The sequence below is a fragment of the Ranitomeya imitator genome, chromosome 4 (genome assembly GCF_032444005.1).
Source record: "Ranitomeya imitator isolate aRanImi1 chromosome 4, aRanImi1.pri, whole genome shotgun sequence".
Classification (NCBI taxonomy): domain Eukaryota; kingdom Metazoa; phylum Chordata; class Amphibia; order Anura; family Dendrobatidae; genus Ranitomeya; species Ranitomeya imitator.
The window spans coordinates 697756206-697784173 of record NC_091285.1 but is presented as its reverse complement, the minus strand read 5'-3'; positions in this window follow the sequence as shown (position 1 = coordinate 697784173).

Genomic DNA, 27968 nt, shown 5'->3' with positions numbered 1-27968 from the left:
GCCATCTCTCTCTCTCTCTCTCTCTCTCTCTCTCTCTCTCTCTCCAATTGTGGTCCATAGAAAGCCTATATTTTTTTTCCTTGATTTGGGTTCCAAAATCTACCAGAGAAAATAACTACATCAATCATTGGTAGAAAAATATTGGCCTCTGGGCTTGTGTGCCACTCCTGATTCCTGTGTGCGTCATCTCTCAGTCAGTGGGCCATAGAACGCCTATTTTTGTTTTTATTTGTTTTATAAATTCTCCCTGAAAAAATCATTTTATTTTATTTGGTTTCTAAATTCTTCCTGATAAAATCATATTTTTTTTATTATTTTTTTTTCTAAAGTCTCCCTGACAAAAAAAAAAAAAAAAAAAAAAACAGTGGGAGATTAATATTGGCCTTTCTGCTTGTGTGCCAGTCTTGACTCCTGGGTGTGCCATCTCTCTCTCTCTCTCTCTCTCTCTCTCTCTCTCTCTCTCCAATTGTGGTCCATAGAAAGCCTATATTTTTTTTCCTTGATTTGGGTTCCAAAATCTACCAGAGAAAATAACTCCATCAATCATTGGTAGAAAAATATTGGCCTCTGGGCTTGTGTGCCACTCCTGATTCCTGTGTGCGTCATCTCTCACTCAGTGGCCCATAGAAAGCATATAGTTTGTTACATTTGTTTTCTAAATTCTCCCTGCAAAAATCAAATTTCTTTTTTTTTTGGGGGGGTTTCTAAAGTGTTCCTGAAAAAAATAAAAATAAAAAACAAATAATAGTGTGACATTAATATTAACATTTGTGCTTCAGTGACAGTCCTGCGTGTGGGGCATCTCTCTAATTTGCAGCCACCAAAAAAAGAGTGTGTAACATTGTGCCTGATTTTCGCGGTGGTCTCACCAACCTGTAAAGGGGTAGCTAAATCATACTGAAGTTATAGCTCACCGTGTAAGTTGTGTGACTGCAACAAATAACGTTAGTTTGGTTACGTTTTTAAAACAATGAGGAAGTCTAGTGGAAGAGGTCGTGGCCGGGGGCGTTCATTGTCAGCTGGTAATGAGGGTAGTGGTAGTGGTGGAGCATCAGGTGGTCGTGGGGAAAAAAATATTGCACCTAAGTCTGGAGCTGTGGAGCCAGGTTCGTCGTCCGGCTACACAAGGCCTCGAACGCTCCCTTTTCTGGGATTAGGAAAACCGCTTTTAAAGCCGGAGCAGCAAGAGCAAGTTTTGGCTTATCTTGCTGACTCAGCCTCTAGCTCTTTTGCCTCCTCTCGTGAAACTGGTAAAAGTAAAAGCAGCGCGTCGTTAGTGGATGTTCACGGTCAGGGACAAGTCACTTCCTTGTCCTCTTCAGCAAAAACAACAACAGAGAAGAATGCAGCAGGCGACACAACGGGTTACTCCATGGAGCTCTTTACACATACCGTCCCTGGCTTAGAAAGTGAAGCAGTTAACAGTCCATGCCCATTACAAATTGAATCTGACATGGAGTGCAGTGACGCACAGCCACAGCCAGACTACTATGCTGGTCCTTTGACTCAGACCACAACATTGCCCTCGCAGGGTGCTGATCAAGAATCAGACCCTGATGAGACTATGTTGCCCCATCACGAACGCTATACCACCGAACGACACGGTGACACAGACGAAGTTGCGCAGGAGGTACAAGAAGAGTTATTAGATGACCCAGTTCTTGACCCCGATTGGCAGCCATTGGGGGAACAGGGTGCAGGCGGCAGCAGTTCTGAAGCAGAGGAGGAGGAGGGGCCGCAGCAGGCATCAACATCGCCACAGGTTCCATCTGCCGGGCCCGTATCTTGCCCAAAACGCGTGGCAAAGCCAAAACCTGGTGGAGGACAGCGTGGCCATCCGGTTAAAGCTCAGTCTGCAATGCCTGAAAAGGTATCCGATGCTAGAAAGAGTGCAGTCTGGCATTTTTTTAAACAACATCCAATTGATCAGCGCAAAGTCATCTGTCAAAAATGTTCTACTTCCTTAAGCAGAGGTCAGAATCTGAAAAGTCTCAATACTAGTTGCATGCATAGACATTTAACCACCATGCATTTGAAAGCTTGGACTAACTACCAAACGTCCCTTAAGGTTGTTGCACCCTCGGCCAATGAAGCTAGTCATCAACGCAACATCCCTTCCGGCAGTGTAGGACCACCATTTAGCGCACCACCTGCTGTATCTGTGCAGGTATCTTTGCCAGGCCAAAGCAGTCAGGGTCAGGGAATCACCAGTTTCGTAGTAGGAAACACTGCATCTAGGGCACCGGCGGCAACAATACCATCTCCCACCGTCTCTCAGTCTGCCATGTCCACCGGCACCCCCGCTAGTTCCACGATCTCCATCTCTCCAGTCCAGCTCACCCTACATGAGACTATGGTTAGAAAAAGGAAGTACTTAGCCTCGCATCCGCGTACACAGGGTTTGAACGCCCACATAGCTAGACTAATCTCGTTAGAGATGATGCCCTACCGGTTAGTTGAAAGCGAAGCTTTCAAAGACCTGATGGACTACGCTGTACCACGCTACGAGCTACCCAGTCGACACTTTTTTTCCAGAAAAGCCATCCCAGCCCTCCACCAGCATGTTAAAGAGCGCATCGTCCATGCACTCAGGCAATCTGTGAGCACAAAGGTGCACCTGACAACAGATGCATGGACCAGTAGGCATGGCCAGGGACGTTACGTGTCCATCACGGCACACTGGGTAAATGTGGTGGATTCAGGGTCCACAGGGGACAGCAAGTTTGGGACAGTTCTGCCTAGCCCACGGTCTAGTAAACAGTTGTCTGTAGCCGTTCGCACCCCCTCCTCCTCCTCCTCCTCCTCGTCCTCCTGCAGAAGCAAGAGCTCGTCCACAGACCGCAGTCGCACAAACACTCCATCCGCACCTGCCACTGTTGCACACCAGGTCTCCCATTATGGGGCAGCTACTGGCATACGTCAGCAGGCTGTATTGGCTATGAAGTGTTTGGGCGACAATAGACACACCGCGGAAGTTCTGTCCGAGTTCTTGCAGCAAGAAACGCAGTCGTGGCTGGGCACTGTAGATCTTGAGGCAGGCAAGGTAGTGAGTGATAACGGAAGGAATTTCATGGCTGCCATCTCCCTTTCCCAACTGAAACACATTCCTTGCCTGGCTCACACCTTAAACCTGGTGGTGCAGTGCTTCCTGAAAAGTTATCCGGGGTTATCCGACCTGCTCCTCAAAGTGCGTGGACTTTGCGCACATATCCGCCGTTCGCCTGTACACTCCAGCCGTATGCAGACCTATCAGCGTTCTTTGAACCTTCCCCAGCATCGCCTAATCATAGACGTTGCAACAAGGTGGAACTCAACACTGCACATGCTTCAGAGACTGTGCGAACAGAGGCGGGCTGTTATGTTTTTGTGGGAGGATACACATACACGGGCAGGCAGTAGGATGGCAGACATGGAGTTGTCAGGTGTGCAGTGGTCGAAGATTCAAGACATGTGTCAAGTCCTTCAGTGTTTTGAGGAATGCACACGGCTGGTTAGTGCAGACAACGCCATAATAAGCATGAGCATCCCCCTAATGCGTCTGCTGATGCAAAGTTTGACGCACATAAAGGATCAGGCGTCTGCACCAGAGGAAGAGGAAAGCCTTGATGACAGTCAGCGATTGTCTGGTCAGGGCAGTGTACATGACGAGGTACCGGGCGAAGAGGAGGTGGAGGATGAGGAGGATGATGGGGATGAGTATATTTTTAATGAGGAAGCTTTCCCGGGGGCACGGGAAATTGGTGGCGTGGCAAGGCCGGGTTCTGGTTTTTTGAGGGACACAAGTGACGTAGATTTGCCTGCAACTGCCCCTCAACCAAGCACAACCGCAGATTTGACAACGGGAACTTTGGCCCACATGGCGGATTATGCCTTGCGTATCCTCAAAAGGGACACACGCATTACAAAAATGATGAACGATGACGATTACTGGTTGGCCTGCCTCCTTGATCCTCGCTATAAAGGCAAATTGCAAAATATTATGCCACATGAGAACTTGGAACTAATATTAGCAACAAAACAATCAACTCTTGTTGACCGTTTGCTTCTGGCATTCCCTGCACACAGCGCCCGTGATCGTTCTCACACGAGCTCCAGGGGCCAGCAGACCAGAGGTGTTAGAGGGGCAGAAATCAGAAGTGGCGTTGGCCAGAGGGGTTTTCTGACCAGGTTGTGGAGTGATTTTTCTAGGACCGCAGACAGGACAGGTACTGCAGCATCAATTCAAAGTGACAGGAGACAACATTTGTCCAGTATGGTTACAAACTATTTTTCATCCCTTATCGACGTTCTCCCTCAACCGTCATTCCCATTTGATTACTGGGCATCCAAATTAGACACCTGGCCAGAATTGGCAGAATATGCATTGCAGGAGCTTGCTTGCCCGGCAGCTAGTGTCCTATCAGAAAGAGTATTCAGTGCTGCAGGTTCAATACTAACAGAAAAAAGGACTCGTCTGTCTACCCAAAATGTAGATGATCTAACCTTCATTAAAATGAACCACAACTGGATTTCAAAATCTTTTGCCCCACCCTGCCCGGCTGACACCTAGCTTTCCTATGAAAAGGTCTTGCCTGTGGACTATTCTGAATGACTTTTCCAATCTCGTAATTTTCTTCACCTGATTGTCCAGCATACGACATGTTTCCACCTCACGAAATGGCCAAACTCCCCACACGGGGTCGTGCTATCGCCACTTTGCGCTTGGACCCTTGAGAGTGCTGTTTGTCTGAAGAGGTGGGTGAGCCCGCTTTTGGTCGACGGCACTGCCACTGGGTCCCTCATAGTACAATAAAGTGTCTCTGGCGGTGGTGGTGCGCACCCAACGTCAGACTCACCGTTGTAATATGAGGGGCCCTGTGCCTGTACCGCCGGCCACAAGCCAGTTCCCCCCCCCCCCAGCTCAAACAGTGCTCTACCACTAGCAAAATTATCTCTCACAGCTTCACCAATGTGTAGTCTAGGCGCTGACATCCTTCAATGACTGGCACTGACAATACCATTGTTTTGACATTTTTGTTATGTTAGGCCTTCGAAGCCTGTCTGCGGTCACTCCTTCCACTAGACTTCCACTGACCAGACCACTGCTGCCCGTGTACCCCTGGAACCAATTTAAAATTGCCTACAGCCATGTGTGATTATTTTAGGCCGTCGATGCCTGTCTGCGGTCACTCCTTCCACTAGGCCTCCACTGACCACACCACTGCTGCCCGTGTAACCCTGGAACCAATTTAAAATTGCCTACAGCCAGCCCAATTTTTTTATTTTAGGCCTTCGATGCCTGTCTGCGGTACATTCTTTCAACTACTACTACACTGACCAGGGCACTGCTGCCCAAGTACCCCTGGAACCAATTTAAAATTGCCTACAGCCATGTGTTAATATTTTAGGCCTTCGATGCCTGTCTGCGGTCACTCCTTCCACTAGGCCTCCACTGACCACACCACTGCTGCCCGTGTAACCCTGGAACCAATTTAAAATTGCCTACAGCCATGTGTTATTATTTTAGGCCTTCGATGCCTGTCTGCGGTCACTCCTTCCACTAGGCCTCCACTGACCACACCACTGCTGCCCGTGTAACCCTGGAACCAATTTAAAATTGCCTACAGCCAGCCCAATTTTTTTATTTTAGGCCTTCGATGCCTGTCTGCGGTACATTCTTTCAACTACTACTACACTGACCAGGGCACTGCTGCCCAAGTACCCCTGGAACCAATTTAAAATTGCCTACAGCCATGTGTTAATATTTTAGGCCTTCGATGCCTGTCTGCGGTCACTCCTTCCACTAGGCCTCCACTGACCACACCACTGCTGCCCGTGTAACCCTGGAACCAATTTAAAATTGCCTACAGCCATGTGTGATTATTTTAGGCCGTCGATGCCTGTCTGCGGTCACTCCTTCCACTAGGCCTCCACTGACCACACCACTGCTGCCCGTGTAACCCTGGAACCAATTTAAAATTGCCTACAGCCATGTGTTATTATTTTAGGCCTTCGATGCCTGTCTGCGGTCACTCCTTCCACTAGGCCTCCACTGACCACACCACTGCTGCCCGTGTAACCCTGGAACCAATTTAAAATTGCCTACAGCCAGCCCAATTTTTTTATTTTAGGCCTTCGATGCCTGTCTGCGGTACATTCTTTCAACTACTACTACACTGACCAGGGCACTGCTGCCCAAGTACCCCTGGAACCAATTTAAAATTGCCTACAGCCATGTGTTAATATTTTAGGCCTTCGATGCCTGTCTGCGGTCACTCCTTCCACTAGGCCTCCACTGACCACACCACTGCTGCCCGTGTACCCCTGGAACCAATTTAAAATTGCCTACAGCCATGTGTGATTATTTTAGGCCGTCGATGCCTGTCTGCGGTCACTCCTTCCACTAGGCCTCCACTGACCACACCACTGCTGCCCGTGTAACCCTGGAACCAATTTAAAATTGCCTACAGCCATGTGTTATTATTTTAGGCCTTCGATGCCTGTCTGCGGTCACTCCTTCCACTAGGCCTCCACTGACCACACCACTGCTGCCCGTGTAACCCTGGAACCAATTTAAAATTGCCTACAGCCAGCCCAATTTTTTTATTTTAGGCCTTCGATGCCTGTCTGCGGTACATTCTTTCAACTACTACTACACTGACCAGGGCACTGCTGCCCAAGTACCCCTGGAACCAATTTAAAATTGCCTACAGCCATGTGTTAATATTTTAGGCCTTCGATGCCTGTCTGCGGTCACTCCTTCCACTAGGCCTCCACTGACCACACCACTGCTGCCCGTGTAACCCTGGAACCAATTTAAAATTGCCTACAGCCAGCCCAATTTTTTTATTTTAGGCCTTCGATGCCTGTCTGCGGTACATTCTTTCAACTACTACTACACTGACCAGGGCACTGCTGCCCAAGTACCCCTGGAACCAATTTAAAATTGCCTACAGCCATGTGTTAATATTTTAGGCCTTCGATGCCTGTCTGCGGTCACTCCTTCCACTAGGCCTCCACTGACCACACCACTGCTGCCCGTGTACCCCTGGAACCAATTTAAAATTGCCTACAGCCATGTGTGATTATTTTAGGCCGTCGATGCCTGTCTGCGGTCACTCCTTCCACTAGGCCTCCACTGACCACACCACTGCTGCCCGTGTAACCCTGGAACCAATTTAAAATTGCCTACAGCCATGTGTTATTATTTTAGGCCTTCGATGCCTGTCTGCGGTCACTCCTTCCACTAGGCCTCCACTGACCACACCACTGCTGCCCGTGTAACCCTGGAACCAATTTAAAATTGCCTACAGCCAGCCCAATTTTTTTATTTTAGGCCTTCGATGCCTGTCTGCGGTACATTCTTTCAACTACTACTACACTGACCAGGGCACTGCTGCCCAAGTACCCCTGGAACCAATTTAAAATTGCCTACAGCCATGTGTTAATATTTTAGGCCTTCGATGCCTGTCTGCGGTCACTCCTTCCACTAGGCCTCCACTGACCACACCACTGCTGCCCGTGTAACCCTGGAACCAATTTAAAATTGCCTACAGCCATGTGTTATTATTTTAGGCCTTCGATGCCTGTCTGCGGTCACTCCTTCCACTAGGCCTCCACTGACCACACCACTGCTGCCCGTGTAACCCTGGAACCAATTTAAAATTGCCTACAGCCAGCCCAATTTTTTTATTTTAGGCCTTCGATGCCTGTCTGCGGTACATTCTTTCAACTACTACTACACTGACCAGGGCACTGCTGCCCAAGTACCCCTGGAACCAATTTAAAATTGCCTACAGCCATGTGTTAATATTTTAGGCCTTCGATGCCTGTCTGCGGTCACTCCTTCCACTAGGCCTCCACTGACCACACCACTGCTGCCCGTGTAACCCTGGAACCAATTTAAAATTGCCTACAGCCATGTGTTATTATTTTAGGCCTTCGATGCCTGTCTGCGGTCACTCCTTCCACTAGGCCTCCACTGACCACACCACTGCTGCCCGTGTAACCCTGGAACCAATTTAAAATTGCCTACAGCCAGCCCAATTTTTTTATTTTAGGCCTTCGATGCCTGTCTGCGGTACATTCTTTCAACTACTACTACACTGACCAGGGCACTGCTGCCCAAGTACCCCTGGAACCAATTTAAAATTGCCTACAGCCATGTGTTAATATTTTAGGCCTTCGATGCCTGTCTGCGGTCACTCCTTCCACTAGGCCTCCACTGACCACACCACTGCTGCCCGTGTACCCCTGGAACCAATTTAAAATTGCCTACAGCCATGTGTGATTATTTTAGGCCGTCGATGCCTGTCTGCGGTCACTCCTTCCACTAGGCCTCCACTGACCACACCACTGCTGCCCGTGTAACCCTGGAACCAATTTAAAATTGCCTACAGCCATGTGTTATTATTTTAGGCCTTCGATGCCTGTCTGCGGTCACTCCTTCCACTAGGCCTCCACTGACCACACCACTGCTGCCCGTGTAACCCTGGAAACAATTTAAAATTGCCTACAGCCAGCCCAATTTTTTTATTTTAGGCCTTCGATGCCTGTCTGCGGTACATTCTTTCAACTACTACTACACTGACCAGGGCACTGCTGCCCAAGTACCCCTGGAACCAATTTAAAATTGCCTACAGCCATGTGTTAATATTTTAGGCCTTCGATGCCTGTCTGCGGTCACTCCTTCCACTAGGCCTCCACTGACCACACCACTGCTGCCCGTGTAACCCTGGAACCAATTTAAAATTGCCTACAGCCATGTGTTATTATTTTAGGCCTTCGATGCCTGTCTGCGGTCACTCCTTCCACTAGGCCTCCACTGACCTGTCTACTGCGGCCCGTGTACCCCTTGAACCAACCTAATAAAATATTTAAAAAATTAATTTGATTATAAAAAATAAGATCGTGTTGAGATCTCAAATGCAGACATTTTAACATTAAAAACAAACACACAACAAAAATCTGGAACTGTACTAAAAAGGTCCACCAGCTACAATTACTTTCTCCTGCAAGAAGTTAACTGAAAGGTTTTTTTGGAGTTGTTAACACAGATATGGCATCCACCGAGTGTTGTCCTGTCGCGTCTCCTTTAAATTATTTCCAATAAGATGTTAAACTATTAATTTAATAAAATCAATAATTAAAAAAATAATTGAGTAAGTCAAAAGCACATTGCAAATAAACATTAATTACAAATCAAGAAGCATGGCGCGTCCGAGGGTGAGTAGATACCGAATAAGAATATAATCACCCTCGGGCGCGCAATGCTTATTTACAACAGCCTTCCTTCCTAAGAATCAGCCCTTCCGTGGTGTAGAGAGAGGTTGTTGTTACACTCCAAGGTGTTCCCCAGGTTGCCTTTCCTGAGCTTCGATCTTCATGCTCTCGTTTAGTAGGTGTCGGAAAGTAGGCTGCATTAGGCCTAAAAAATGGGGAATGGGGTGGAGAGAGATGGTGTGTTACACTCCAAGGTGTTCTCCAGGTTTCCTCGCCATTGCTTCGATCTTCCGACTCTCGTTTAGTAGTTGTAGAAAACTACACTGCATTAGGCCTACAAAATGGGTATCGGGTGGAGAGAGATGGTGTGTTACACTCCAAGGTGTTCCCCAGGTTTCCTTGCCATTGCTTCGGTCTTCCGACTCTCGTTTAGTAGTTGTAGAAAAGTACACAGCATTAGGCCTACAAAATGGGTATGGGGTGGAGAGAGATGGTGTGTTACACTCCAAGGTGTTCCCCAGGTTGCCTTTCCTGAGCTTCTATCTTCAGGCTCTCATTAAATTGTGGTTAAATGGAACAACTGCATTTGGCGTACTAGTTGGTTTGGGGCCTACTATCGGTGTCTGCCACTCCTTGCTGTTCTCCTGGTTTCCTGTCCTGAAATTCCATTTTCAGCCTCTCGTTAAGTAGTTGTTAATGTTAGACTGCATTTGGCCTACTAGTTGGGTTGGGGCCTACTATCGGTGTCTGCCACTCCTTGCTGTTCTCCTCCACTGAACAAAGCTGTGCCGCCTGTTTACTACGGTTGCCAATTTTGAACTGCATTTCGACTACTTACTGATTTGGCCCTACTCTCTGTGTCAGCCTCTCATTCCAGTTGTCCTCCACTGCAATGCCCCCTGGTTATTCCTGTGTTACCAATTTTGAACTGCATTTAGCCCACTTTCTTCTTTGGGCCTATATCTGTGTTTCCACTTCATCGTGCCCATTGCCCAGCCAGTGATAGATGAGTCTGCTGGTACATTGACCCATAACGCAACATTCCCCGTGCACGCTACACAACAACATTGTGACCCTGCTGAAAGTCAGGTTGCTCTTCCCGCATACCATACCACCTTACACGGGGACAAAGAGGAAGGTGCAGATGAAAGTGCAGGTTCCTTCATCAGGTGGGGGGAGGAATACTAGTTGGCGACGTCACTGGCACAGGGCCTCTCATAGTACGCAAAAGTGTTGCTGCCGGTGGGAGGCGCCCCCGCCGTGCAAACACACCGCTGTACTTTGAGGGGCCCTGTGCCAGTGCCAATGCCAACGAGTGGGCCCCCCCTGCTTGCTCAGGATCACAGCACTTGCAAAGTTGAAATACTTACCTCTCCCTGCTCCACTGCCGTGACGTGGTCCAGATTTACTGGGCCCACTAATTACTTGAACCAGCCCTACCCCCCACAACTTTAGCCAAATGACCCCCAATTTCAAATGCCTTCCAATTATTTTAAGGTAAATTACGCTTGACAAGCTTCATTAAGAAGAATGGATGGTTTTGACATTAAAATGGGCACTCTAGGTGTTTTCCTGGCCCCCACTCACTGCCGACTATGCTGCCCCATTGACTTGCATTGGGTTTCGTGTTTCGGTCGATCCCGACTTTACGTCATAATCGGCCGATTTCACTCGACCCGACTTTGGACATAGTCGGGTTTCGCAAAACCCGGCTCGACTCTAAAAAGGTCAAGGTCGCTCAACTCTACCCTTAATAATTGGGCCAGCTCGGCTACTTTAGTTTCTCCGTTTTTCTGTAATTCTGGTTTCCATCCTCGTTTCTCTTCAGGGCAGGTTGAGCCTTCGGACTGTCCTGGTGTGGATGCGGTGGTGGACAGGTTACAGCAGATTTGGACTCATGTGGTGGACAATTTGACATTGTCCCAGGAGAAGGCTCAACGTTTCGCTAACCACCGGCGTTGTGTTGGTCCCCGACTTCGTGTTGGGGATTTGGTTTGGTTATCATCTCGTCACGTTCCTATGAAGGTTTCCTCTCCTAAGTTTAAGCCTCGGTTCATTGGGCCATATAAGATTTCTGAAGTTCTTAATCCTGTGTCATTTCGTTTGGACCTTCCAGCTTCTTTTGCCATCCATAATGTGTTCCATAGGTCATTGTTGCGGAGATACGTGGCGCCTATGGTTCCCTCCGTTGATCCTCCTGCCCCGGTGTTGGTCGAGGGGGAGTTGGAGTATGTGGTGGAGAAGATTTTGGATTCTTGTGTTTCGAGACGGAAACTCCAGTACCTGGTCAAGTGGAAGGGTTATGGTCAGGAAAATAATTCCTGGGTTTTTGCCTCTGATGTTCATGCTGCCGATCTTGTTCGTGCCTTTCATTTGGTTCATCCTGGTCGGCCTGGGGGCTCTGGTGAGGGTTCGGTGACCCCTCCTCAAGGGGGGGTACTGTTGTGAATTCTGTTGTCAAGCTCCCTCCTGTGGTCATGAATGGTACTTCGGCGAGTTCCGTCTATGGGCTCCCTCTGGTGGCTATGAGTGAAGCTGTGGCTTCTGAGGTTCCTTACACAGGTGACGTGGTTTATCCTTTGGTTGGCTGTTCTATTTAACTCATCTCAGATCGTTACTCTAGGCCAGCTGTCAATGTTTTTGCATTTGTTCAGTTTGCTCCTTGATCTCTCTGGTGACCTGCCTTCTCCTGCAGAAGCTAAGTTCCTTATAGTCTTATTTTGTTCTCTGTTTTCTTGTCCAGCTGGTTTTCATGATTTTGTCTTGCTAGCTGGAAGCTCTGGGATGCAGAGTGGCCCCTCCGCACCGTGAGTCGGTGCGGAGGTCTTTTTTTGCACACTCTGCGTGGTCTTTGTAGGGTATTTTGCTGATCGCAAAGTTACCTTTCCTATCCTCTGTCTATTTAGTTAGTCTGGCCTCCCTTTGCTGAACCTGTTTTATTTCTTGGTTTGTGACTTTCATCTTTACTCACAGTCAATATATGTGGGGGGCTTCATTTACCTTTGGGGAATTTCTCTGAGGCAAGGTAGGCTTTATTTTCCTTCTCTAGGGCTAGTTAGCCCTTAGGCTGTGACGAGGCGCCTAGGTCTGGTCAGGAGCGCTCCACGGCTATTTCTAGTGTGTGTGACAGGATTAGGGCTTGCGGTCAGCAGAGTTCCCACATCCCAGAGTTCGTCCTGTATGTGGTTTAACTATCAGGTCATTCCAGGTGCTCCTAACCACCAGGTCATAACAGTACAGCTGGCCCGTAAGTATTAATGCATCTCAATAGTGGGATAAGAGAACTTCTGAAACCATTTTTTTTTCTTTGCACTGTGTTTTGTCTTTCTTATCCCCTAGACCTTTGGGTGGTTCAGGACACAGGTGTAGTTATGGACATTCAAGGTTTGTCCTCTTGTGTGGATCATCTCACTGCAAGAGTACACAACATTCAAGACTTTGTGGTTCAGAATCCTATGCTAGAGCCTAGAATTCCTATTCCTGACTTGTTTTCTGGGGATAGATCTAGGTTCTTGAATTTCAAAAATAATTGTAAACTGTTTCTAGCTTTGAAACCCCGCTCCTCTGGTGACCCCGCTCAACAAGTAAAAATCATTATTTCTTTGTTACGTGGTGACCCTCAAGACTGGGCATTTTCCCTTGCGCCAGGAGATCCGGCATTGCGTGATGTTGATGCGTTTTTTCTGGCGCTTGGATTGCTTTATGATGAACCAAATTCAGTGGATCAGGCAGAGAAAATCTTGCTGGCTTTGTGTCAGGGTCAGGATGAAGCGGAGGTGTACTGTCAGAGGTTTAGAAAGTGGTCAGTGCTTACTCAGTGGAATGAATGTGCCCTGGCGGCAATTTTCAGAAAGGGTCTTTCTGAAGCCCTTAAGGATGTCATGGTGGGATTTCCCACACCTGCTGGTCTGAATGAGTCTATGTCTTTGGCCATTCAGATCGATCGGCGCATGCGTGAGCGCAAAGCTGTGCACCATCTGGCGGTGTTCTCTGAGCATAGGCCAGAGCCTATGCAGTGTGATAGGACTTTGACCAGAGCTGAACGGCAGGAACACAGACGTCGGAATGGGCTGTGTTTTTACTGTGGTGAATCCACTCATGCTATCTCCGACTGCCCTAAGCGGTTCGCTAGGTCTGCCACCATTGGTACGGTACAGTCTAAATTTCTTTTGTCCGTTACTCTGATTTGCTCTCTGTCGTCCTTTTCTGTAATGGCATTTGTGGATTCAGGCGCAGCCCTGAATTTGATGGACTTGGAGTTTGCCAGGCGCTGTGGTTTTTTCTTGGAGCCCTTGCAGTATCCTATTCCATTGAGAGGAATTGATGCTACGCCTTTGGCCAAGAATAAGCCTCAGTACTGGACTCAATTGACCATGTGCATGGCTCCTGCACATCAGGAGGATATTCGCTTTTTGGTGTTGCATAATCTGCATGATGTGGTCGTTTTGGGGTTGCCATGGCTACAGGTCCATAATCCAGTGTTGGATTGGAAATCTATGTCGGTGTCAAGCTGGGGTTGTCAGGGGGTACATGGTGATGTTCCATTGTTGTCAATTTCACCTTCCACTCCTTCTGAAGTCCCTGAGTTTTTATCAGATTACCGGGATGTATTTGAAGAGCCCAAATCTAGTGCCCTACCTCCTCATAGGGATTGCGACTGTGCTATTAATTTGATTCCTGGTAGTAAGTTTCCTAAGGGCCGTCTGTTTAATTTATCTGTGCCAGAGCACGCCGCTATGCAGAGTTATATAAAGGAATCCTTGGAGAAGGGTCATATTCGTCCGTCGTCATCACCGTTGGGAGCAGGGTTCTTTTTTGTGGCCAAGAAGGATGGTTCTTTGAGACCTTGTATTGATTACCGCCTTCTTAATAAGATCACAGTCAAATTTCAGTATCCTTTGCCGCTGCTGTCTGATTTATTTGCTCGGATTAAGGGGGCTAGTTGGTTCACCAAGATAGATCTGCGTGGTGCATATAATCTTGTGCGAATGAAACAGGGTGATGAATGGAAAACAGCATTTAATACGCCCGAGGGCCATTTTGAGTACCTGGTTATGCCATTCGGGCTTTCTAATGCTCCATCTGTGTTTCAGTCCTTTATGCATGACATCTTCCGAGAGTACCTGGATAGATTCATGATTGTATATTTGGATGACATTTTGGTCTTTTCGGATGATTGGGAGTCTCATGTGAAGCAGGTCAGACTGGTGTTCCAGGTCCTTCATGCAAATTCCTTGTTTGTGAAGGGGTCAAAGTGTCTCTTTGGAGTTCAGATGGTTTCATTTTTGGGTTTCATTTTTTCCCCTTCTACTATCGAGATGGACCCTGTTAAAGTTCAGGCCATTTACGATTGGACTCAGCCGACATCTGTGAAGAGCTTGCAGAAGTTTCTGGGCTTTGCTAATTTTTATCGTCGCTTGATCGCTAATTTTTCCAGTATTGCTAAACCGTTGACTGATTTGACCAAGAAAGGTGCTGATGTGGTCAATTGGTCCTCTGCGGCTGTAGAGGCTTTTCAGGAGTTGAAGCGACATTTTGCTTCTGCCCCTGTGTTGTGCCAGCCAGATGTTTCGCTCCCTTTTCAGGTTGAGGTTGATGCTTCTGAAATTGGAGCAGGGGCTGTGTTGTCTCAAAGAAGTTCTGATGGCTCGGTGATGAAACCCTGTGCCTTCTTTTCTAGAAAATTCTCGCCTGCTGTGCGCAATTATGATGTGGGCAATCGGGAGTTGTTGGCCATGAAGTGGGCATTCGAGGAGTGGCGACATTGGCTTGAAGGAGCTAAACATCGCGTGGTGGTCTTGACTGATCACAAGAATTTAACTTATCTCGAGTCTGTCAAACGGTTGAATCCTAGACAGGCTCGATGGTCGCTCTTTTTCTCCCGTTTTGATTTTGTGGTTTCATACCTTCCAGGATCTAAGAATGTGAAGGCTGATGCCCTGTCAAGGAGTTTTGTGCCTGACTCTCCAGGTGTTTCGGAGCCGACGGGTATTCTTAAAGAAGGGGTAATTTTGTTTGCCATTTCCCCTGATTTGCGGCACGTGCTGCAAAAGTTTCAGGCTGATAGACCGGACCGTTGTCCTACGGAGAAACTGTTTGTCCCTGATAGATGGACTAGTAGAGTTATCTCTGAGATTCATTGTTCAGTGTTGGCTGGTCATCCTGGAATCTTTGGTACCAGAGATTTGGTGGCTAGATCCTTTTGGTGGCCTTCTTTGTCACGGGATGTGCGTTCTTTTGTGCAGTCCTGTGGGACTTGTGCTCGGGCTAAGCCCTGCTGTTCTCGTGCCAGTGGGTTGCTTTTGCCCTTGCCGATCCCGAAGAGGCCCTGGACGCATATTTCCATGGATTTTATTTCTGATCTCCCTGTTTCTCAAAGGATGTCGGTCATTTGGGTGGTTTGTGATCGCTTCTCTAAGATGGTCCATTTGGTGCCCTTACCTAAATTGCCTTCCTCCTCTGATTTGGCGCCATTGTTTTTCCAGCATGTGGTTCGTTTGCATGGCATTTCAGAGAACATCGTCTCGGACAGGAGTTCCCAGTTTGTTTCGAGGTTTTGGCGGTCCTTTTGCGCTAAGATGGGCATTGATTTGTCTTTTTCTTCGGCTTTCCATCCTCAGACTAATGGCCAAACCGAACGAACTAATCAGACTTTGGAGACATATCTGAGATGCTTTGTCTCTGCTAATCAGGATGATTGGGTGTCCTTCTTGCCTTTGGCTGAGTTCGCCCTTAATAATTGGGCCAGCTCGGCTACTTTAGTTTCTCCGTTTTTCTGTAATTCTGGTTTCCATCCTCGTTTCTCTTCAGGGCAGGTTGAGCCTTCGGACTGTCCTGGTGTGGATGCGGTGGTGGACAGGTTACAGCAGATTTGGACTCATGTGGTGGACAATTTGACATTGTCCCAGGAGAAGGCTCAACGTTTCGCTAACCGCCGGCGTTGTGTTGGTCCCCGACTTCGTGTTGGGGATTTGGTTTGGTTATCATCTCGTCACGTTCCTATGAAGGTTTCCTCTCCTAAGTTTAAGCCTCGGTTCATTGGGCCATATAAGATTTCTGAAGTTCTTAATCCTGTGTCATTTCGTTTGGACCTTCCAGCTTCTTTTGCCATCCATAATGTGTTCCATAGGTCATTGTTGCGGAGATACGTGGCGCCTATGGTTCCCTCCGTTGATCCTCCTGCCCCGGTGTTGGTCGAGGGGGAGTTGGAGTATGTCGTGGAGAAGATTTTGGATTCTTGTGTTTCGAGACGGAAACTCCAGTACCTGGTCAAGTGGAAGGGTTATGGTCAGGAAGATAATTCCTGGGTTTTTGCCTCTGATGTTCATGCTGCCGATCTTGTTCGTGCCTTTCATTTGGTTCATCCTGGTCGGCCTGGGGGCTCTGGTGAGGGTTCGGTGACCCCTCCTCAAGGGGGGGTACTGTTGTGAATTCTGTTGTCAAGCTCCCTCCTGTGGTCATGAATGGTACTTCGGCGAGTTCCGTCTATGGGCTCCCTCTGGTGGCTATGAGTGAAGCTGTGGCTTCTGAGGTTCCTTACACAGGTGACGTGGTTTATCCTTTGGTTGGCTGTTCTATTTAACTCATCTCAGATCGTTACTCTAGGCCAGCTGTCAATGTTTTTGCATTTGTTCAGTTTGCTCCTGGATCTCTCTGGTGACCTGCCTTCTCCTGCAGAAGCTAAGTTCCTTATAGTCTTATTTTGTTCTCTGTTTTCTTGTCCAGCTGGTTTTCATGATTTTGTCTTGCTAGCTGGAAGCTCTGGGATGCAGAGTGGCCCCTCCGCACCGTGAGTCGGTGCGGAGGTCTTTTTTTGCACACTCTGCGTGGTCTTTGTAGGTTTTTTTGCTGATCGCAAAGTTACCTTTCCTATCCTCTGTCTATTTAGTTAGTCTGGCCTCCCTTTGCTGAACCTGTTTTATTTCTGCGTTTGTGACTTTCATCTTTACTCACAGTCAATATATGTGGGGGGCTTCATTTACCTTTGGGAAATTTCTCTGAGGCAAGGTAGGCTTTATTTTCCTTCTCTAGGGCTAGATAGCCCTTAGGCTGTGACGAGGCGCCTAGTTCTGGTCAGGAGCGCTCCACGGCTATTTCTAGTGTGTGTGATAGGATTAGGGCTTGCGGTCAGCAGAGTTCCCACATCCCAGAGTTCGTCCTGTATGTGGTTTAACTATCAGGTCATTCCGGGTGCTCCTAACCACCAAGTCATAACATTTAACACAATTGAGTGCAACCATTTTTGTATTTTGATATGCAAATATCTGAAGTGCAGTCACAGTGTAGAGGGATCATCATTATTCTCATTTGCACATGGAAACATGAGAGGCAATAGAATTAAATTGAAAGGGAGAAGATACAGATTAGATATTAGACAAAACTCTTTTAACTGTAAGGGTGATTAATATATGAAACATGATGCCATGAGAGGTGGTGAGTTCTCTTTCTATGGAACTCTACAAACTGAGGCTGGACAGACATCTGTCTGCGATGGTATAGTGAATCCTGTGCAGTAGGGTTGAGCGAAACGGGTCGGCCATTTTCAGAAGTCGCTGACTTTTGGCAAGGTCGGGTTTCATGAAACCTGACCCGACCCCTGTGTGGGGTCGGCCATGAAGTCGGCGATCTTCTGAATCTGGAATCGGAATTCCGATACCGATTCCCGATATGTTTAAGATATCGGGAATTGGTATCGGAATTCAGATTTAAGTGTAAAATAAAGAATAAAAATAAAAAATATTGCTATACTCACCCTCGGACGCGCCCATGTTGTAACCCACAGCCTTCCCTCCTAAGAATCAGCGTTTGAAGGACCTTTCAGTGACGTCACGGCTTCTGATTGGTCGCGTGACACCCATGTGACTGCTCACGCGACTAATCAGAAGCCGTGACGTCATCGAAAGGTCCTACAAGCGCTGATTCTTAGAAAGGAAGGCTCCCGGTTACAACCAGGGTGCGTTCGAGGATGAGTATAGCAATATTTTTCATTTTTATTCTTTATTTTACACAATAATATGGATTGCAGGGCCTGAAGGAGAGTGTTAGGGGTCGAGTTCCCGCTTCTGCACAGGGGGAATCTCGAGCCACTTCCGCTGCGGTCTCCCATTCTTGTCCAGCCGCAGTGGAGCCTGCTCAGCAAGGACGTCGGTCCCAGCGTCTTGCTCATTCTCACTCTGTTCTGAGAGTTAGTGCTGCTTCTCCAGTCTCTGCCTTTAAAGTCAGTGCTGGTCAGCAGCGAGCGGATTTCTCTGGGACTAAGTCCTTGTCTGCATGTACTGAGCATGCCCAGCGTAAGGTCTCCCGTTGGAGATCGAGGGTCATGTGCTCAGTCTCTGCAGCACATTCCATTGGTCCTCTTGGCAGGTCCTAGAAGGGCAAAAGTGCTGTGGCCACTTCCTGTGCTGCTGCTATATAAACTGCGCATGACCGCACGGCCATGCGCTAGTATTTTCTTACAATTGCTTATGTGTGTATGTTGTGAGTGCAAGTCGTCCTTGGAAACCCCTACCCTATTGAATGTCTGTTCGCGGAAGGTGTATGGCTGCTACCTAGCGCCCGACTTAGCCTACAGCACTAACACACATCACAGCGTCCTGTAGCTGTGCCTGCCAGTACGGCGCCGTGCGCCTGCCTTGCGCTTTCCATACCCGAGTCTGGGTGGTTAGTGGCGTCCGTTAGTGCGGCATCGCTCGCACTCTTGTGCACATAAGATTGCTTAAGGTTCTCTACACACCCAGTTGCGGTGTTACGCCAGCAAGGGTCTAATCGGGCTCCAATCCCTTCTGGGGTTAAGTCCGCTGACCACTTGCTCGCGCACTAGTGCGGTACTGCGGTCCTGTGAATTAACAGGATCGCTTTCTTCACGCTGGGTGAGGTTTAACCCACGCGTGTATACCGCCATATTGTCTGCTAATTGCTAGCAGCAGGTTCTCACCTGCACGGTGGACCCCGGACTGCGAACGCACCTTTATCATCTGTCTTGGTGCGTTCCGCCAGTCCTAACATAATACTAGCGCCAGGGTCTGGCTAGTAAAATGGCGGACGATCAGCGTTTACAGCGGTACATCCAGCAGCTGGAGGGAAGGTTGGCGGCTTTTGAGCGTTCAACCTCAGCTGTGGATGTTACTGCTGTCGCTGTTCAGGCTGCAAGTGTGGCTGCAGCTACCTTGTCCACTGCCGCTCCTGTACCGACGCTATCTCGCCTCCCGCTACCAGAGAAATTTTCTGGTGACAGTAAGTCCTGTAGGGGTTTCGTGAGTCAGTGCTCAATACATCTCGAGCTTCTGGCCTCTCGTTTCCCTACAGAGCGGGCTAAGGTGGGCTTTATAATTTCCTTATTGTCGGACAGGGCGTTGCAGTGGGCTACGCCGCTGTGGGAGCGTGGCGATCACGTGGTGCAGAGTGCTCCGTTATTCCTGAGCACTCTGAAACAGGTCTTTCTAGGACCTCGTGTCACCCATGACACGGCGCTCCAACTGTTGGCACTGACTCAGGGCTCGTCCTTGGTCAGCCTTTTTGCCGTCCATTTCCGCACTCTGGCATCTGAGCTGGAGTGGACGGATAAAGCCCTTATCCCTATATTTTGGAGGGGGCTGGCTGACCACGTTAAGGACGCTCTGGCCACTAGGGAGATTCCCGCCATACTGGAGGAGTTAATAGCAGTATCTACTCGCATTGACCTCCGTTTTCACGAGCGGAGGTTAGAGCGAGCCCAGTGTAGGCAGAGGTTTCGGCTGGCTCCCACCTTCGCCAAACCTTTGGAATCTCCAGTTCAGGCTCCTGAGTTCCAGGAACCTAAGGTGGTGTCACGAGCGGGATCTAAGTCCCAGACTGCTCGTGCACTCCAGGGTTGCCAGGTTTGCCAACAGTCAGGACATCTTGCCACCAGATGTCATCAGCGGTCGAGGAAACGTCAGCGTCTAGTGGTAGTAGGTGGAGGTGCACTAGACACTGCGACGTTTGCCTCCAAATTGTCCTTTAAGGGGACAATTACCTTTGGCTCATCCTCCCACTCGGTAGACCTCTGCGTGGATTCTGGGGCGGAGGGCAATTTTATGTCTTCTGCCTTTGCCCAACGTCACGCAATACCCCTGGTTATGCTATCCCAACCAGTAACGGTACGAGTGGTGAATGGGTCGACACTCCCCGCACAGATAACACATCAGACCATCCCTATTACTCTGTCCCTGTCGCCATCCCATCAGGAGATTATTTCTCTGCTCGTCATTCCTGAGGGTATTGATGAGGTCCTGTTGGGGATACCTTGGCTACGGTACCACTCTCCTCACATCGAGTGGTCCTCAGGCAGAATTCTGGGATGGGGTGGATCATGTGGGGGTAGGTGTCACCGAGAGTGCGTTCAGGTTGCTACTACTGAGGTACCCGCAGATCTATCCTCTCTCCCCAAGCAATATTGGTCTTATGCAGACGTATTCTCCAAGAAGGCGGCGGAGACCCTTCCGCCCCATCGCCCCTATGACTGTCCTATCGATCTCTTGCCTGGTGCTGAGCCTCCCCGGGGTCGAGTCTATCCATTATCTCTCCCGGAAACGGAGGCAATGTCTCAGTACATACAAGAGAATCTGGCAAGAGGGTTCATTAGGAAGTCAGTGTCACCTGCTGGGGCAGGGTTCTTCTTCGTGCAGGAGAAGAATGGAGAACTACGTCCATGCATAGACTACAGGGGTCTTAATGCTATCACAGTTAAGAACAAGTACCCTTTGCCGTTGATTTCTGAGCTTTTCGATAGGCTTCGAGGAGCTAGAGTGTTTACGAAACTAGATCTGCGGGGTGCTTACAACCTGATTCGCATCCGTGAGGGGGACGAGTGGAAAACGGCATTTAACACCAGAGATGGGCACTATGAGTATCTGGTGATGCCCTTCGGGCTCTGTAATGCCCCTGCCGTTTTTCAAGACTTTGTCAATGACATCTTCCGGGATATGCTTTCCACCTCGGTTGTAGTCTATCTGGATGATATTCTCATCTTTTCTCCAGATATTGACTCCCACCGGAGAGATGTTGGCAGAGTCTTCGACCTCCTACGGGCAAACTCTCTTTACGCAAAGTTGGAGAAGTGTGTGTTTGAGCAGGAGTCCTTACCTTTCCTGGGCTATATCATCTCCGCCCAGGGATTGGCTATGGATCCTGCCAAACTACAGGCTGTGATGGACTGGCAAGAGCCCCATTCTCTTAAAGCGGTGCAGCGCTTTATGGGGTTCATAAACTATTACCGCCAGTTCATTCCCCACTTCTCAACTCTGGTAGCTCCCTTGGTAGCCCTCACCAAGAAGGGAGCGAATCCCAAATTGTGGTCGGAAGAGGTCTCCAAGGCCTTCACTTCTATTAAGTCCCACTTTGCTAGCGCTCCCATCTTACATCGTCCCGATGTGGATAAGCCATTCCTACTGGAGGTGGATGCCTCGTCCGTTGGTGCTGGAGCAGTCCTCTACCAAAAGGATGCTCAAGGTCGGAAGCATCCATGCTTCTTCTTCTCCAAGACCTTCACGCCAGCGGAGAGGAACTACTCCATCGGGGACAGGGAGTTGCTAGCAATGAAGTTGGCCTTTTCGGAGTGGAGACATCTTCTGGAAGGTGCGCGGTTTCCCTTCCAAGTTTACACGGACCACAAAAATTTGGTCTATTTGCAGACAGCCCAGCGGCTAAATTCTCGCCAGGCCAGATGGTCCCTGTTCTTCTCCCGGTTCCACTTTTCCCTTCATTATCTCGCCGGGGAGAAGAATATCCGTGCTGACGCTCTCTCTCGCTCCCTTATGTCAACTGAGGAGGAGGAAGAGGAGCCTCGGCTTATTGTCCCTTCCGAGAGCCTGAGAACCGTGGCGCCGGTTTCGCTAGAGTCTGTGCCTCCGGGCAAGACTTTTGTGCCCATTAATTTGCGACCGGAGGTTCTCTCTTGGGCTCATTCGTCCAGGGTGGGTGGACACTTTGGGACAAAGAGGACATCTGAGCTACTGGCGAGGACGTACTGGTGGCCGCATATGGTCCGGGATGTCAGGGATTATGTTCTGGCGTGTGTCTCCTGCGCCAAAAATAAATCTCCGCGTCAAAGGCCAGCTGGTTTGCTCTATCCCTTGCCGGTGGCAGATAGGCCCTGGGAGATGGTCGGGATGGACTTTGTTGTGGGTTTGCCCAAGTCTCGCGGCTGTACCATCATTTGGGTCATCACCGATCATTTCTCAAAAATGGTGCATTTGGTGCCGCTGCCGCGGTTACCTTCTGCACGGGCCTTGGCAGCGTTGTTCATCAGACATATCTTCCGCCTACATGGTATGCCAGACAAAATTGTCAGTGACCGGGGTCCCCAGTTTGCGTCTCGGTTCTGGAGAGAGCTCTGTCGTCTTCTCAGTATTGAGTTGAATCTCTCTTCCGCTTATCATCCCGAGACGAATGGGTTGGTAGAGAGGGCCAACCAGACCTTGGTCACATACCTGCGACATTTTGTTTCAGCCAGGCAGGATGACTGGGCATCCTTGCTATCATGGGCAGAGTTTGCACTGAACAACGCCGTTGCCGACTCCACTGGACAAACCCCATTCCTCCTCAACTATGGTCAGCATCCACGGGTACCTGTGCCTATGCCCGTGTCTTCCGCCGACTCCAGGGTGGCAGACTGGGCTGTGGAGGCACGGGATATTTGGGACCGCACTCAGGATGCCATTCGGGCCTCTAAGGAGAGAATGAGGTCCTCCGCTGATGCTCATCGGCGCCCCGCCCCGACCTTTGCTCCTGGCGACTTGGTGTGGCTCTCCGCCCGTAACATCAGGCTGCGAGTTGAGTCCACTAAATTTGCTCCTCGCTACTAGGGTCCATTCAAGGTCCTCGAGCAGGTTAATCCTGTGGTTTATCGTTTGGCCCTTCCGCCACGCCTGGGTATCACCGACACCTTTCATGTGTCCCTCTTGAAACCCGTGTATATGTCCCGCTTTTCCGAGTCATCTGCTGGGACATCGGGTTCGTCTACGGACGATTATGAGGTGAACGCTATTTTGGGGTGCAAGGTGGTGCGTGGTAAAAAATTTTATTTGGTGGACTGGAAGGGTTATGGCCCCGAGGACAGGTCCTGGGAGCCTGTTGAGCACATTCGGGCTCCGCAGCTCATTGCTGCCTTCGAACGTAGCGAGGCCCAAGGAGGGGGGGGCCCTAGGAGGGGGGGTAATGTTAGGGGTCGAGTTCCCGCTTCTGCACAGGGGGAATCTCGAGCCACTTCCGCTGCGGTCTCCCATTCTTGTCCAGCCGCAGTGGAGCCTGCTCAGCAAGGACGTCGGTCCCAGCGTCTTGCTCATTCTCACTCTGTTCTGAGAGTTAGTGCTGCTTCTCCAGTCTCTGCCTTTAAAGTCAGTGCTGGTCAGCAGCGAGCGGATTTCTCTGGGACTAAGTCCTTGTCTGCATGTACTCAGCATGCCCAGCGCAAGGTCTCCCGTTGGAGATCGAGGGTCATGTGCTCAGTCTCTGCAGCACATTCCATTGGTCCTCTTGGCAGGTCCTAGAAGGGCAAAAGTGCTGTGGCCACTTCCTGTGCTGCTGCTATATAAACTGCGCATGACCGCACGGCCATGCGCTAGTATTTTCTTACAATTGCTTATGTGTGTATGTTGTGAGTGCAAGTCGTCCTTGGAAACCCCTACCCTATTGAATGTCTGTTCGCGGAAGGTGTATGGCTGCTACCTAGCGCCCGACTTAGCCTACAGCACTAACACACATCACAGCGTCCTGTAGCTGTGCCTGCCAGTACGGCGCCGTGCGCCTGCCTTGCGCTTTCCATACCCGAGTCTGGGTGGTTAGTGGCGTCCGTTAGTGCGGCATCGCTCGCACTCTTGTGCACATAAGATTGCTTAAGGTTCTCTACACACCCAGTTGCGGTGTTACGCCAGCAAGGGTCTAATCGGGCTCCAATCCCTTCTGGGGTTAAGTCCGCTGACCACTTGCTCACGCACTAGTGCGGTACTGCGGTCCTGTGAATTAACAGGATCGCTTTCTTCACGCTGGGTGAGGTTTAACCCACGTGTGTATACCGCCATATTGTCTGCTAATTGCTAGCGGCAGGTTCTCACCTGCACGGTGGACCCCGGACTGCGAACGCACCTTTATCATCTGTCTTGGTGCGTTCCGCCAGTCCTAACAGAGAGTTTCCTCTCCTTCAGACCCTGGGAACCATTAGAAACCCAATGCACTGCATTGGGTTTCGTGTTTCGGCCGACCCCGACCCCGACTTTTCTATAGGATCGGCCGATTTCACTCAACCCGAATTTTGAAAAAGTCGGGTTTCGTGAAATCCGACCCGATCCTGTAAAAACAAAAGTCGCTCAACCCTACTGTGCAGCATTAAGCAGGGGGTTGGACACGATAACTTGTGATCAGCAAATTTTTTTGAAAAATTATCTCCAATATTAAATTCGGCATGAATATGACACATTCGGATTTGTGAATTGAAACACAAGCAAAATTTTATAAATTCGATAACATTCGGTAAAAAGTGTGGGAAAATATATGCTTTGCCACTAAACTATTTTCAGCACTTTGACTACAATAATGGTGGTTTATCCTAAGTGTGTGGCACTTGTTTGATGAGGGGAGGGGTTTGCAGAGCTCAGAAGTGCGGTATGCTTGTAAACAGTATTGTTTTTCTAACTTTAGATGTGCACATTGCGGCTAGCCAATCAGGGTGCAGGAAGCATCCACAATGTCCTGACACAACAGCTTGTGTCATTGGCTGCTAAAATCACATGTCCCTCTCCATATAAAAAGTGGACATCTTGTTTTAACATAATTTTGACAGGCAGTGTAGGGTGGGAACTCCGGCTTGGTTTAGCATCTGACTCTCCGCGGTTCAAGTTGTGTGTGCAGTTAGCACAGCCGAGTGTCAGAGCGAGCAAAACCATCAGCCTAGACTTCCCTGGGGGGTAGCTATAGTGAACCCAACTAGTGTCATTACTGCTTTACTCCTGTGATGTCTAAGAGGGTAAAACTCTGAGTGCTTTCTTCTTAGTACCGCCCTGTGGTGTAACAGAGCTAGGTACTTAGCGCTCTGTTCACACTGAGTGACCTTTAACTTGGTGTGCTTGTAGTGCTAGCTCGCAGCTTCACTCTGCCATTGTTCACTAGCTAACATAGTAACATACAGGTCCTTCTCAAAAAATTAGCATATAGTGTTAAATTTCATTATTTACCATAATGTAATGATTACAATTAAACTTTCATATATTATAGATTCATTATCCACCAACTGAAATTTGTCAGGTCTTTTATTGTTTTAATACTGATGATTTTGGCATACAACTCCTGATAACCCAAAAAACCTGTCTCAGTAAATTAGCATATCAAGAAAAGGTTCTCTAAACGACCTATTACCCTAATCTTCTGAATCAACTAATTAACTCTAAACACATGCAAAAGATACCTGAGGCTTTTATAAACTCCCTGCCTGGTTCATTACTCAAAACCCCCATCATGGGTAAGACTAGCGACCTGACAGATCTCAAGAAGGCCATCATTGACACCCTCAAGCAAGAGGGTAAGACCCAGAAAGAAATTTCTCAACAAATAGGCTGTTCCCAGAGTGCTGTATCAAGGCACCTCAATGGTAAGTCTGTTGGAAGGAAACAATGTGGCAGAAAACGCAGTACAACGAGAAGAGGAGACCGGACCCTGAGGAAGATTGTGGAGAAGTGGAAACATCCAGAGCCACCATGCACAGGCGTGTGCAGGAAATGGGCTACAGGTGCCGCATTCCCCAGGTAAAGCCACTTTTGAACCATAAACAGCGGCAGAGGCGCCTGACCTGGGCTACAGAGAAGCAGCACTGGACTGTTGCTAAGTGGTCCCAAGTACTTTTTTCTGATGAAAGCAAATTTTGCATGTCATTCGGAAATCAAGGTGCCAGAATCTGGAGGAAGACTGGGGAGAAGGAAATGCCAAAATGCCTGAAGTCCAGTGTCAAGTACCCACAGTCAGTGATGGTGTGGGGTGCCATGTCAGCTGCTGGTGTTGGTCCACTGTGTTTCATCAAGGGCAGGGTCAATGCAGCTAGCTATCAGGAGATTTTGGAGCACTTCATGCTTCCATCGGCTGAAATGCTTTACGGAGATGAAGATTTCATTTTTCAGCACGACCTGGCACCTGCTCACAGTGCCAAAACCACTGGTAAATGGTTTACTGACCATGGTATTACTGTGCTCAATTGGCCTGCCAACTCTCCTGACCTGAACCCCATAGAGAATCTGTGGGATATTGTGAAGAGAAAGTTGAGAGACGGAAGACCCAACACTCTGGATGAGCTTAAGGCCGCTATTGAAGCATCCTGGGCCTCCATAACATCTCAGCAGTGTCACAGGCTGATTGCCTCCATGCCACGCCGCATTGAAGCAGTCATTTCTGCCAAAGGATTCCCGACCAAGTATTGAGTGCATAACTGAACATTATTATTTGATGGTTTTTTTTGTTTGTTATTAAAAAACACTTTTATTTGATTGGATGGGTGAAATATGCTAATTTATTGAGACAGGTTTTTTGGGTTATCAGGAGTTGTATGCCAAAATCATCAGTATTAAAACAATAAAAGACCTGACAAATTTCAGTTGGTGGATAATGAATCTATAATATATGAAAGTTTAATTGTAATCATTACATTATGGTAAATAATGAAATTTAACACTATATGCTAATTTTTTGAGAAGGACCTGTAGTTAGTAAGGCCGAAAAAAGACATTTGTCCATCCAGTTCAGCCTATATTCCATCATAATAAATCCCCAGATCTACGTCCTTCTACAGAACCTAATAATTGTATGATACAATATTGTTCTGCTCCAGGAAGACATCCAGGCCTCTCTTGAACCCCTCGACTGAGTTCGCCATCACCACCTCCTCAGGCAAGCAATTCCAGATTCTCACTGCCCTAACAGTAAAGAATCCTCTTCTATGTTGGTGGAAAAACCTTCTCTCCTCCAGACGCAAGGAATGCCCCCTTGTGCCCGTCACCTTCCTTGGTATAAACAGATCCTCAGCGAGATATTTGTATTGTCCCCTTATATACTTATACATGGTTATTAGATCGCCCCTCAGTCGTCTTTTTTTCTAGACTAAATAATCCTAATTTCGCTAATCTATCTGGGTATTGTAGTTCTCCCATCCCCTTTATTAATTTTGTTGCCCTCCTTTGTACTCTCTCTAGTTCCATTATATCCTTCCTGAGCACTGGTGCCCAAAACTGGACACAGTACTCCAATGTGCGGTCTAACTAGGGATTTGTACAGAGGCAGTATAATGCTCTCATCATGTGTATCCAGACCTCTTTTAATGCACCCCATGATCCTGTTTAAATTTTTGCAGATGTTGTCCTTGGTGGGATTTGAACCCAGGACCCCAGCGCTGCAAGGCTGCTGTGCTAACCACTAAGCCACCGTGCTGCTTCCTTCTATGCCGCTCTCCTTGCTGCTGGAGATTATCAGAGACCTATTGCATTTTAGGAAGGACAGTTTATTAAAAAAAAAAATGACATGAGGTCATGACATGAGCTGCAGTTTTCCATCACTGCATGGTGGACCCCGGGTTGTGATCGCACTTCATCATAATTTATATTTTGTGTGATCCGCGAACCCTAACACACACATCATACAGGTACATGCACAAGTATACTGTTCAAAATTTTCTTTTTTACTAGCTAAATGTGAAACAGCCTGCTGTATCCCACCTTGTCACTTAGTGCTGTGGTGACATGGTGACATTGTTCTGTGATTTGAGCTGTTGTGCA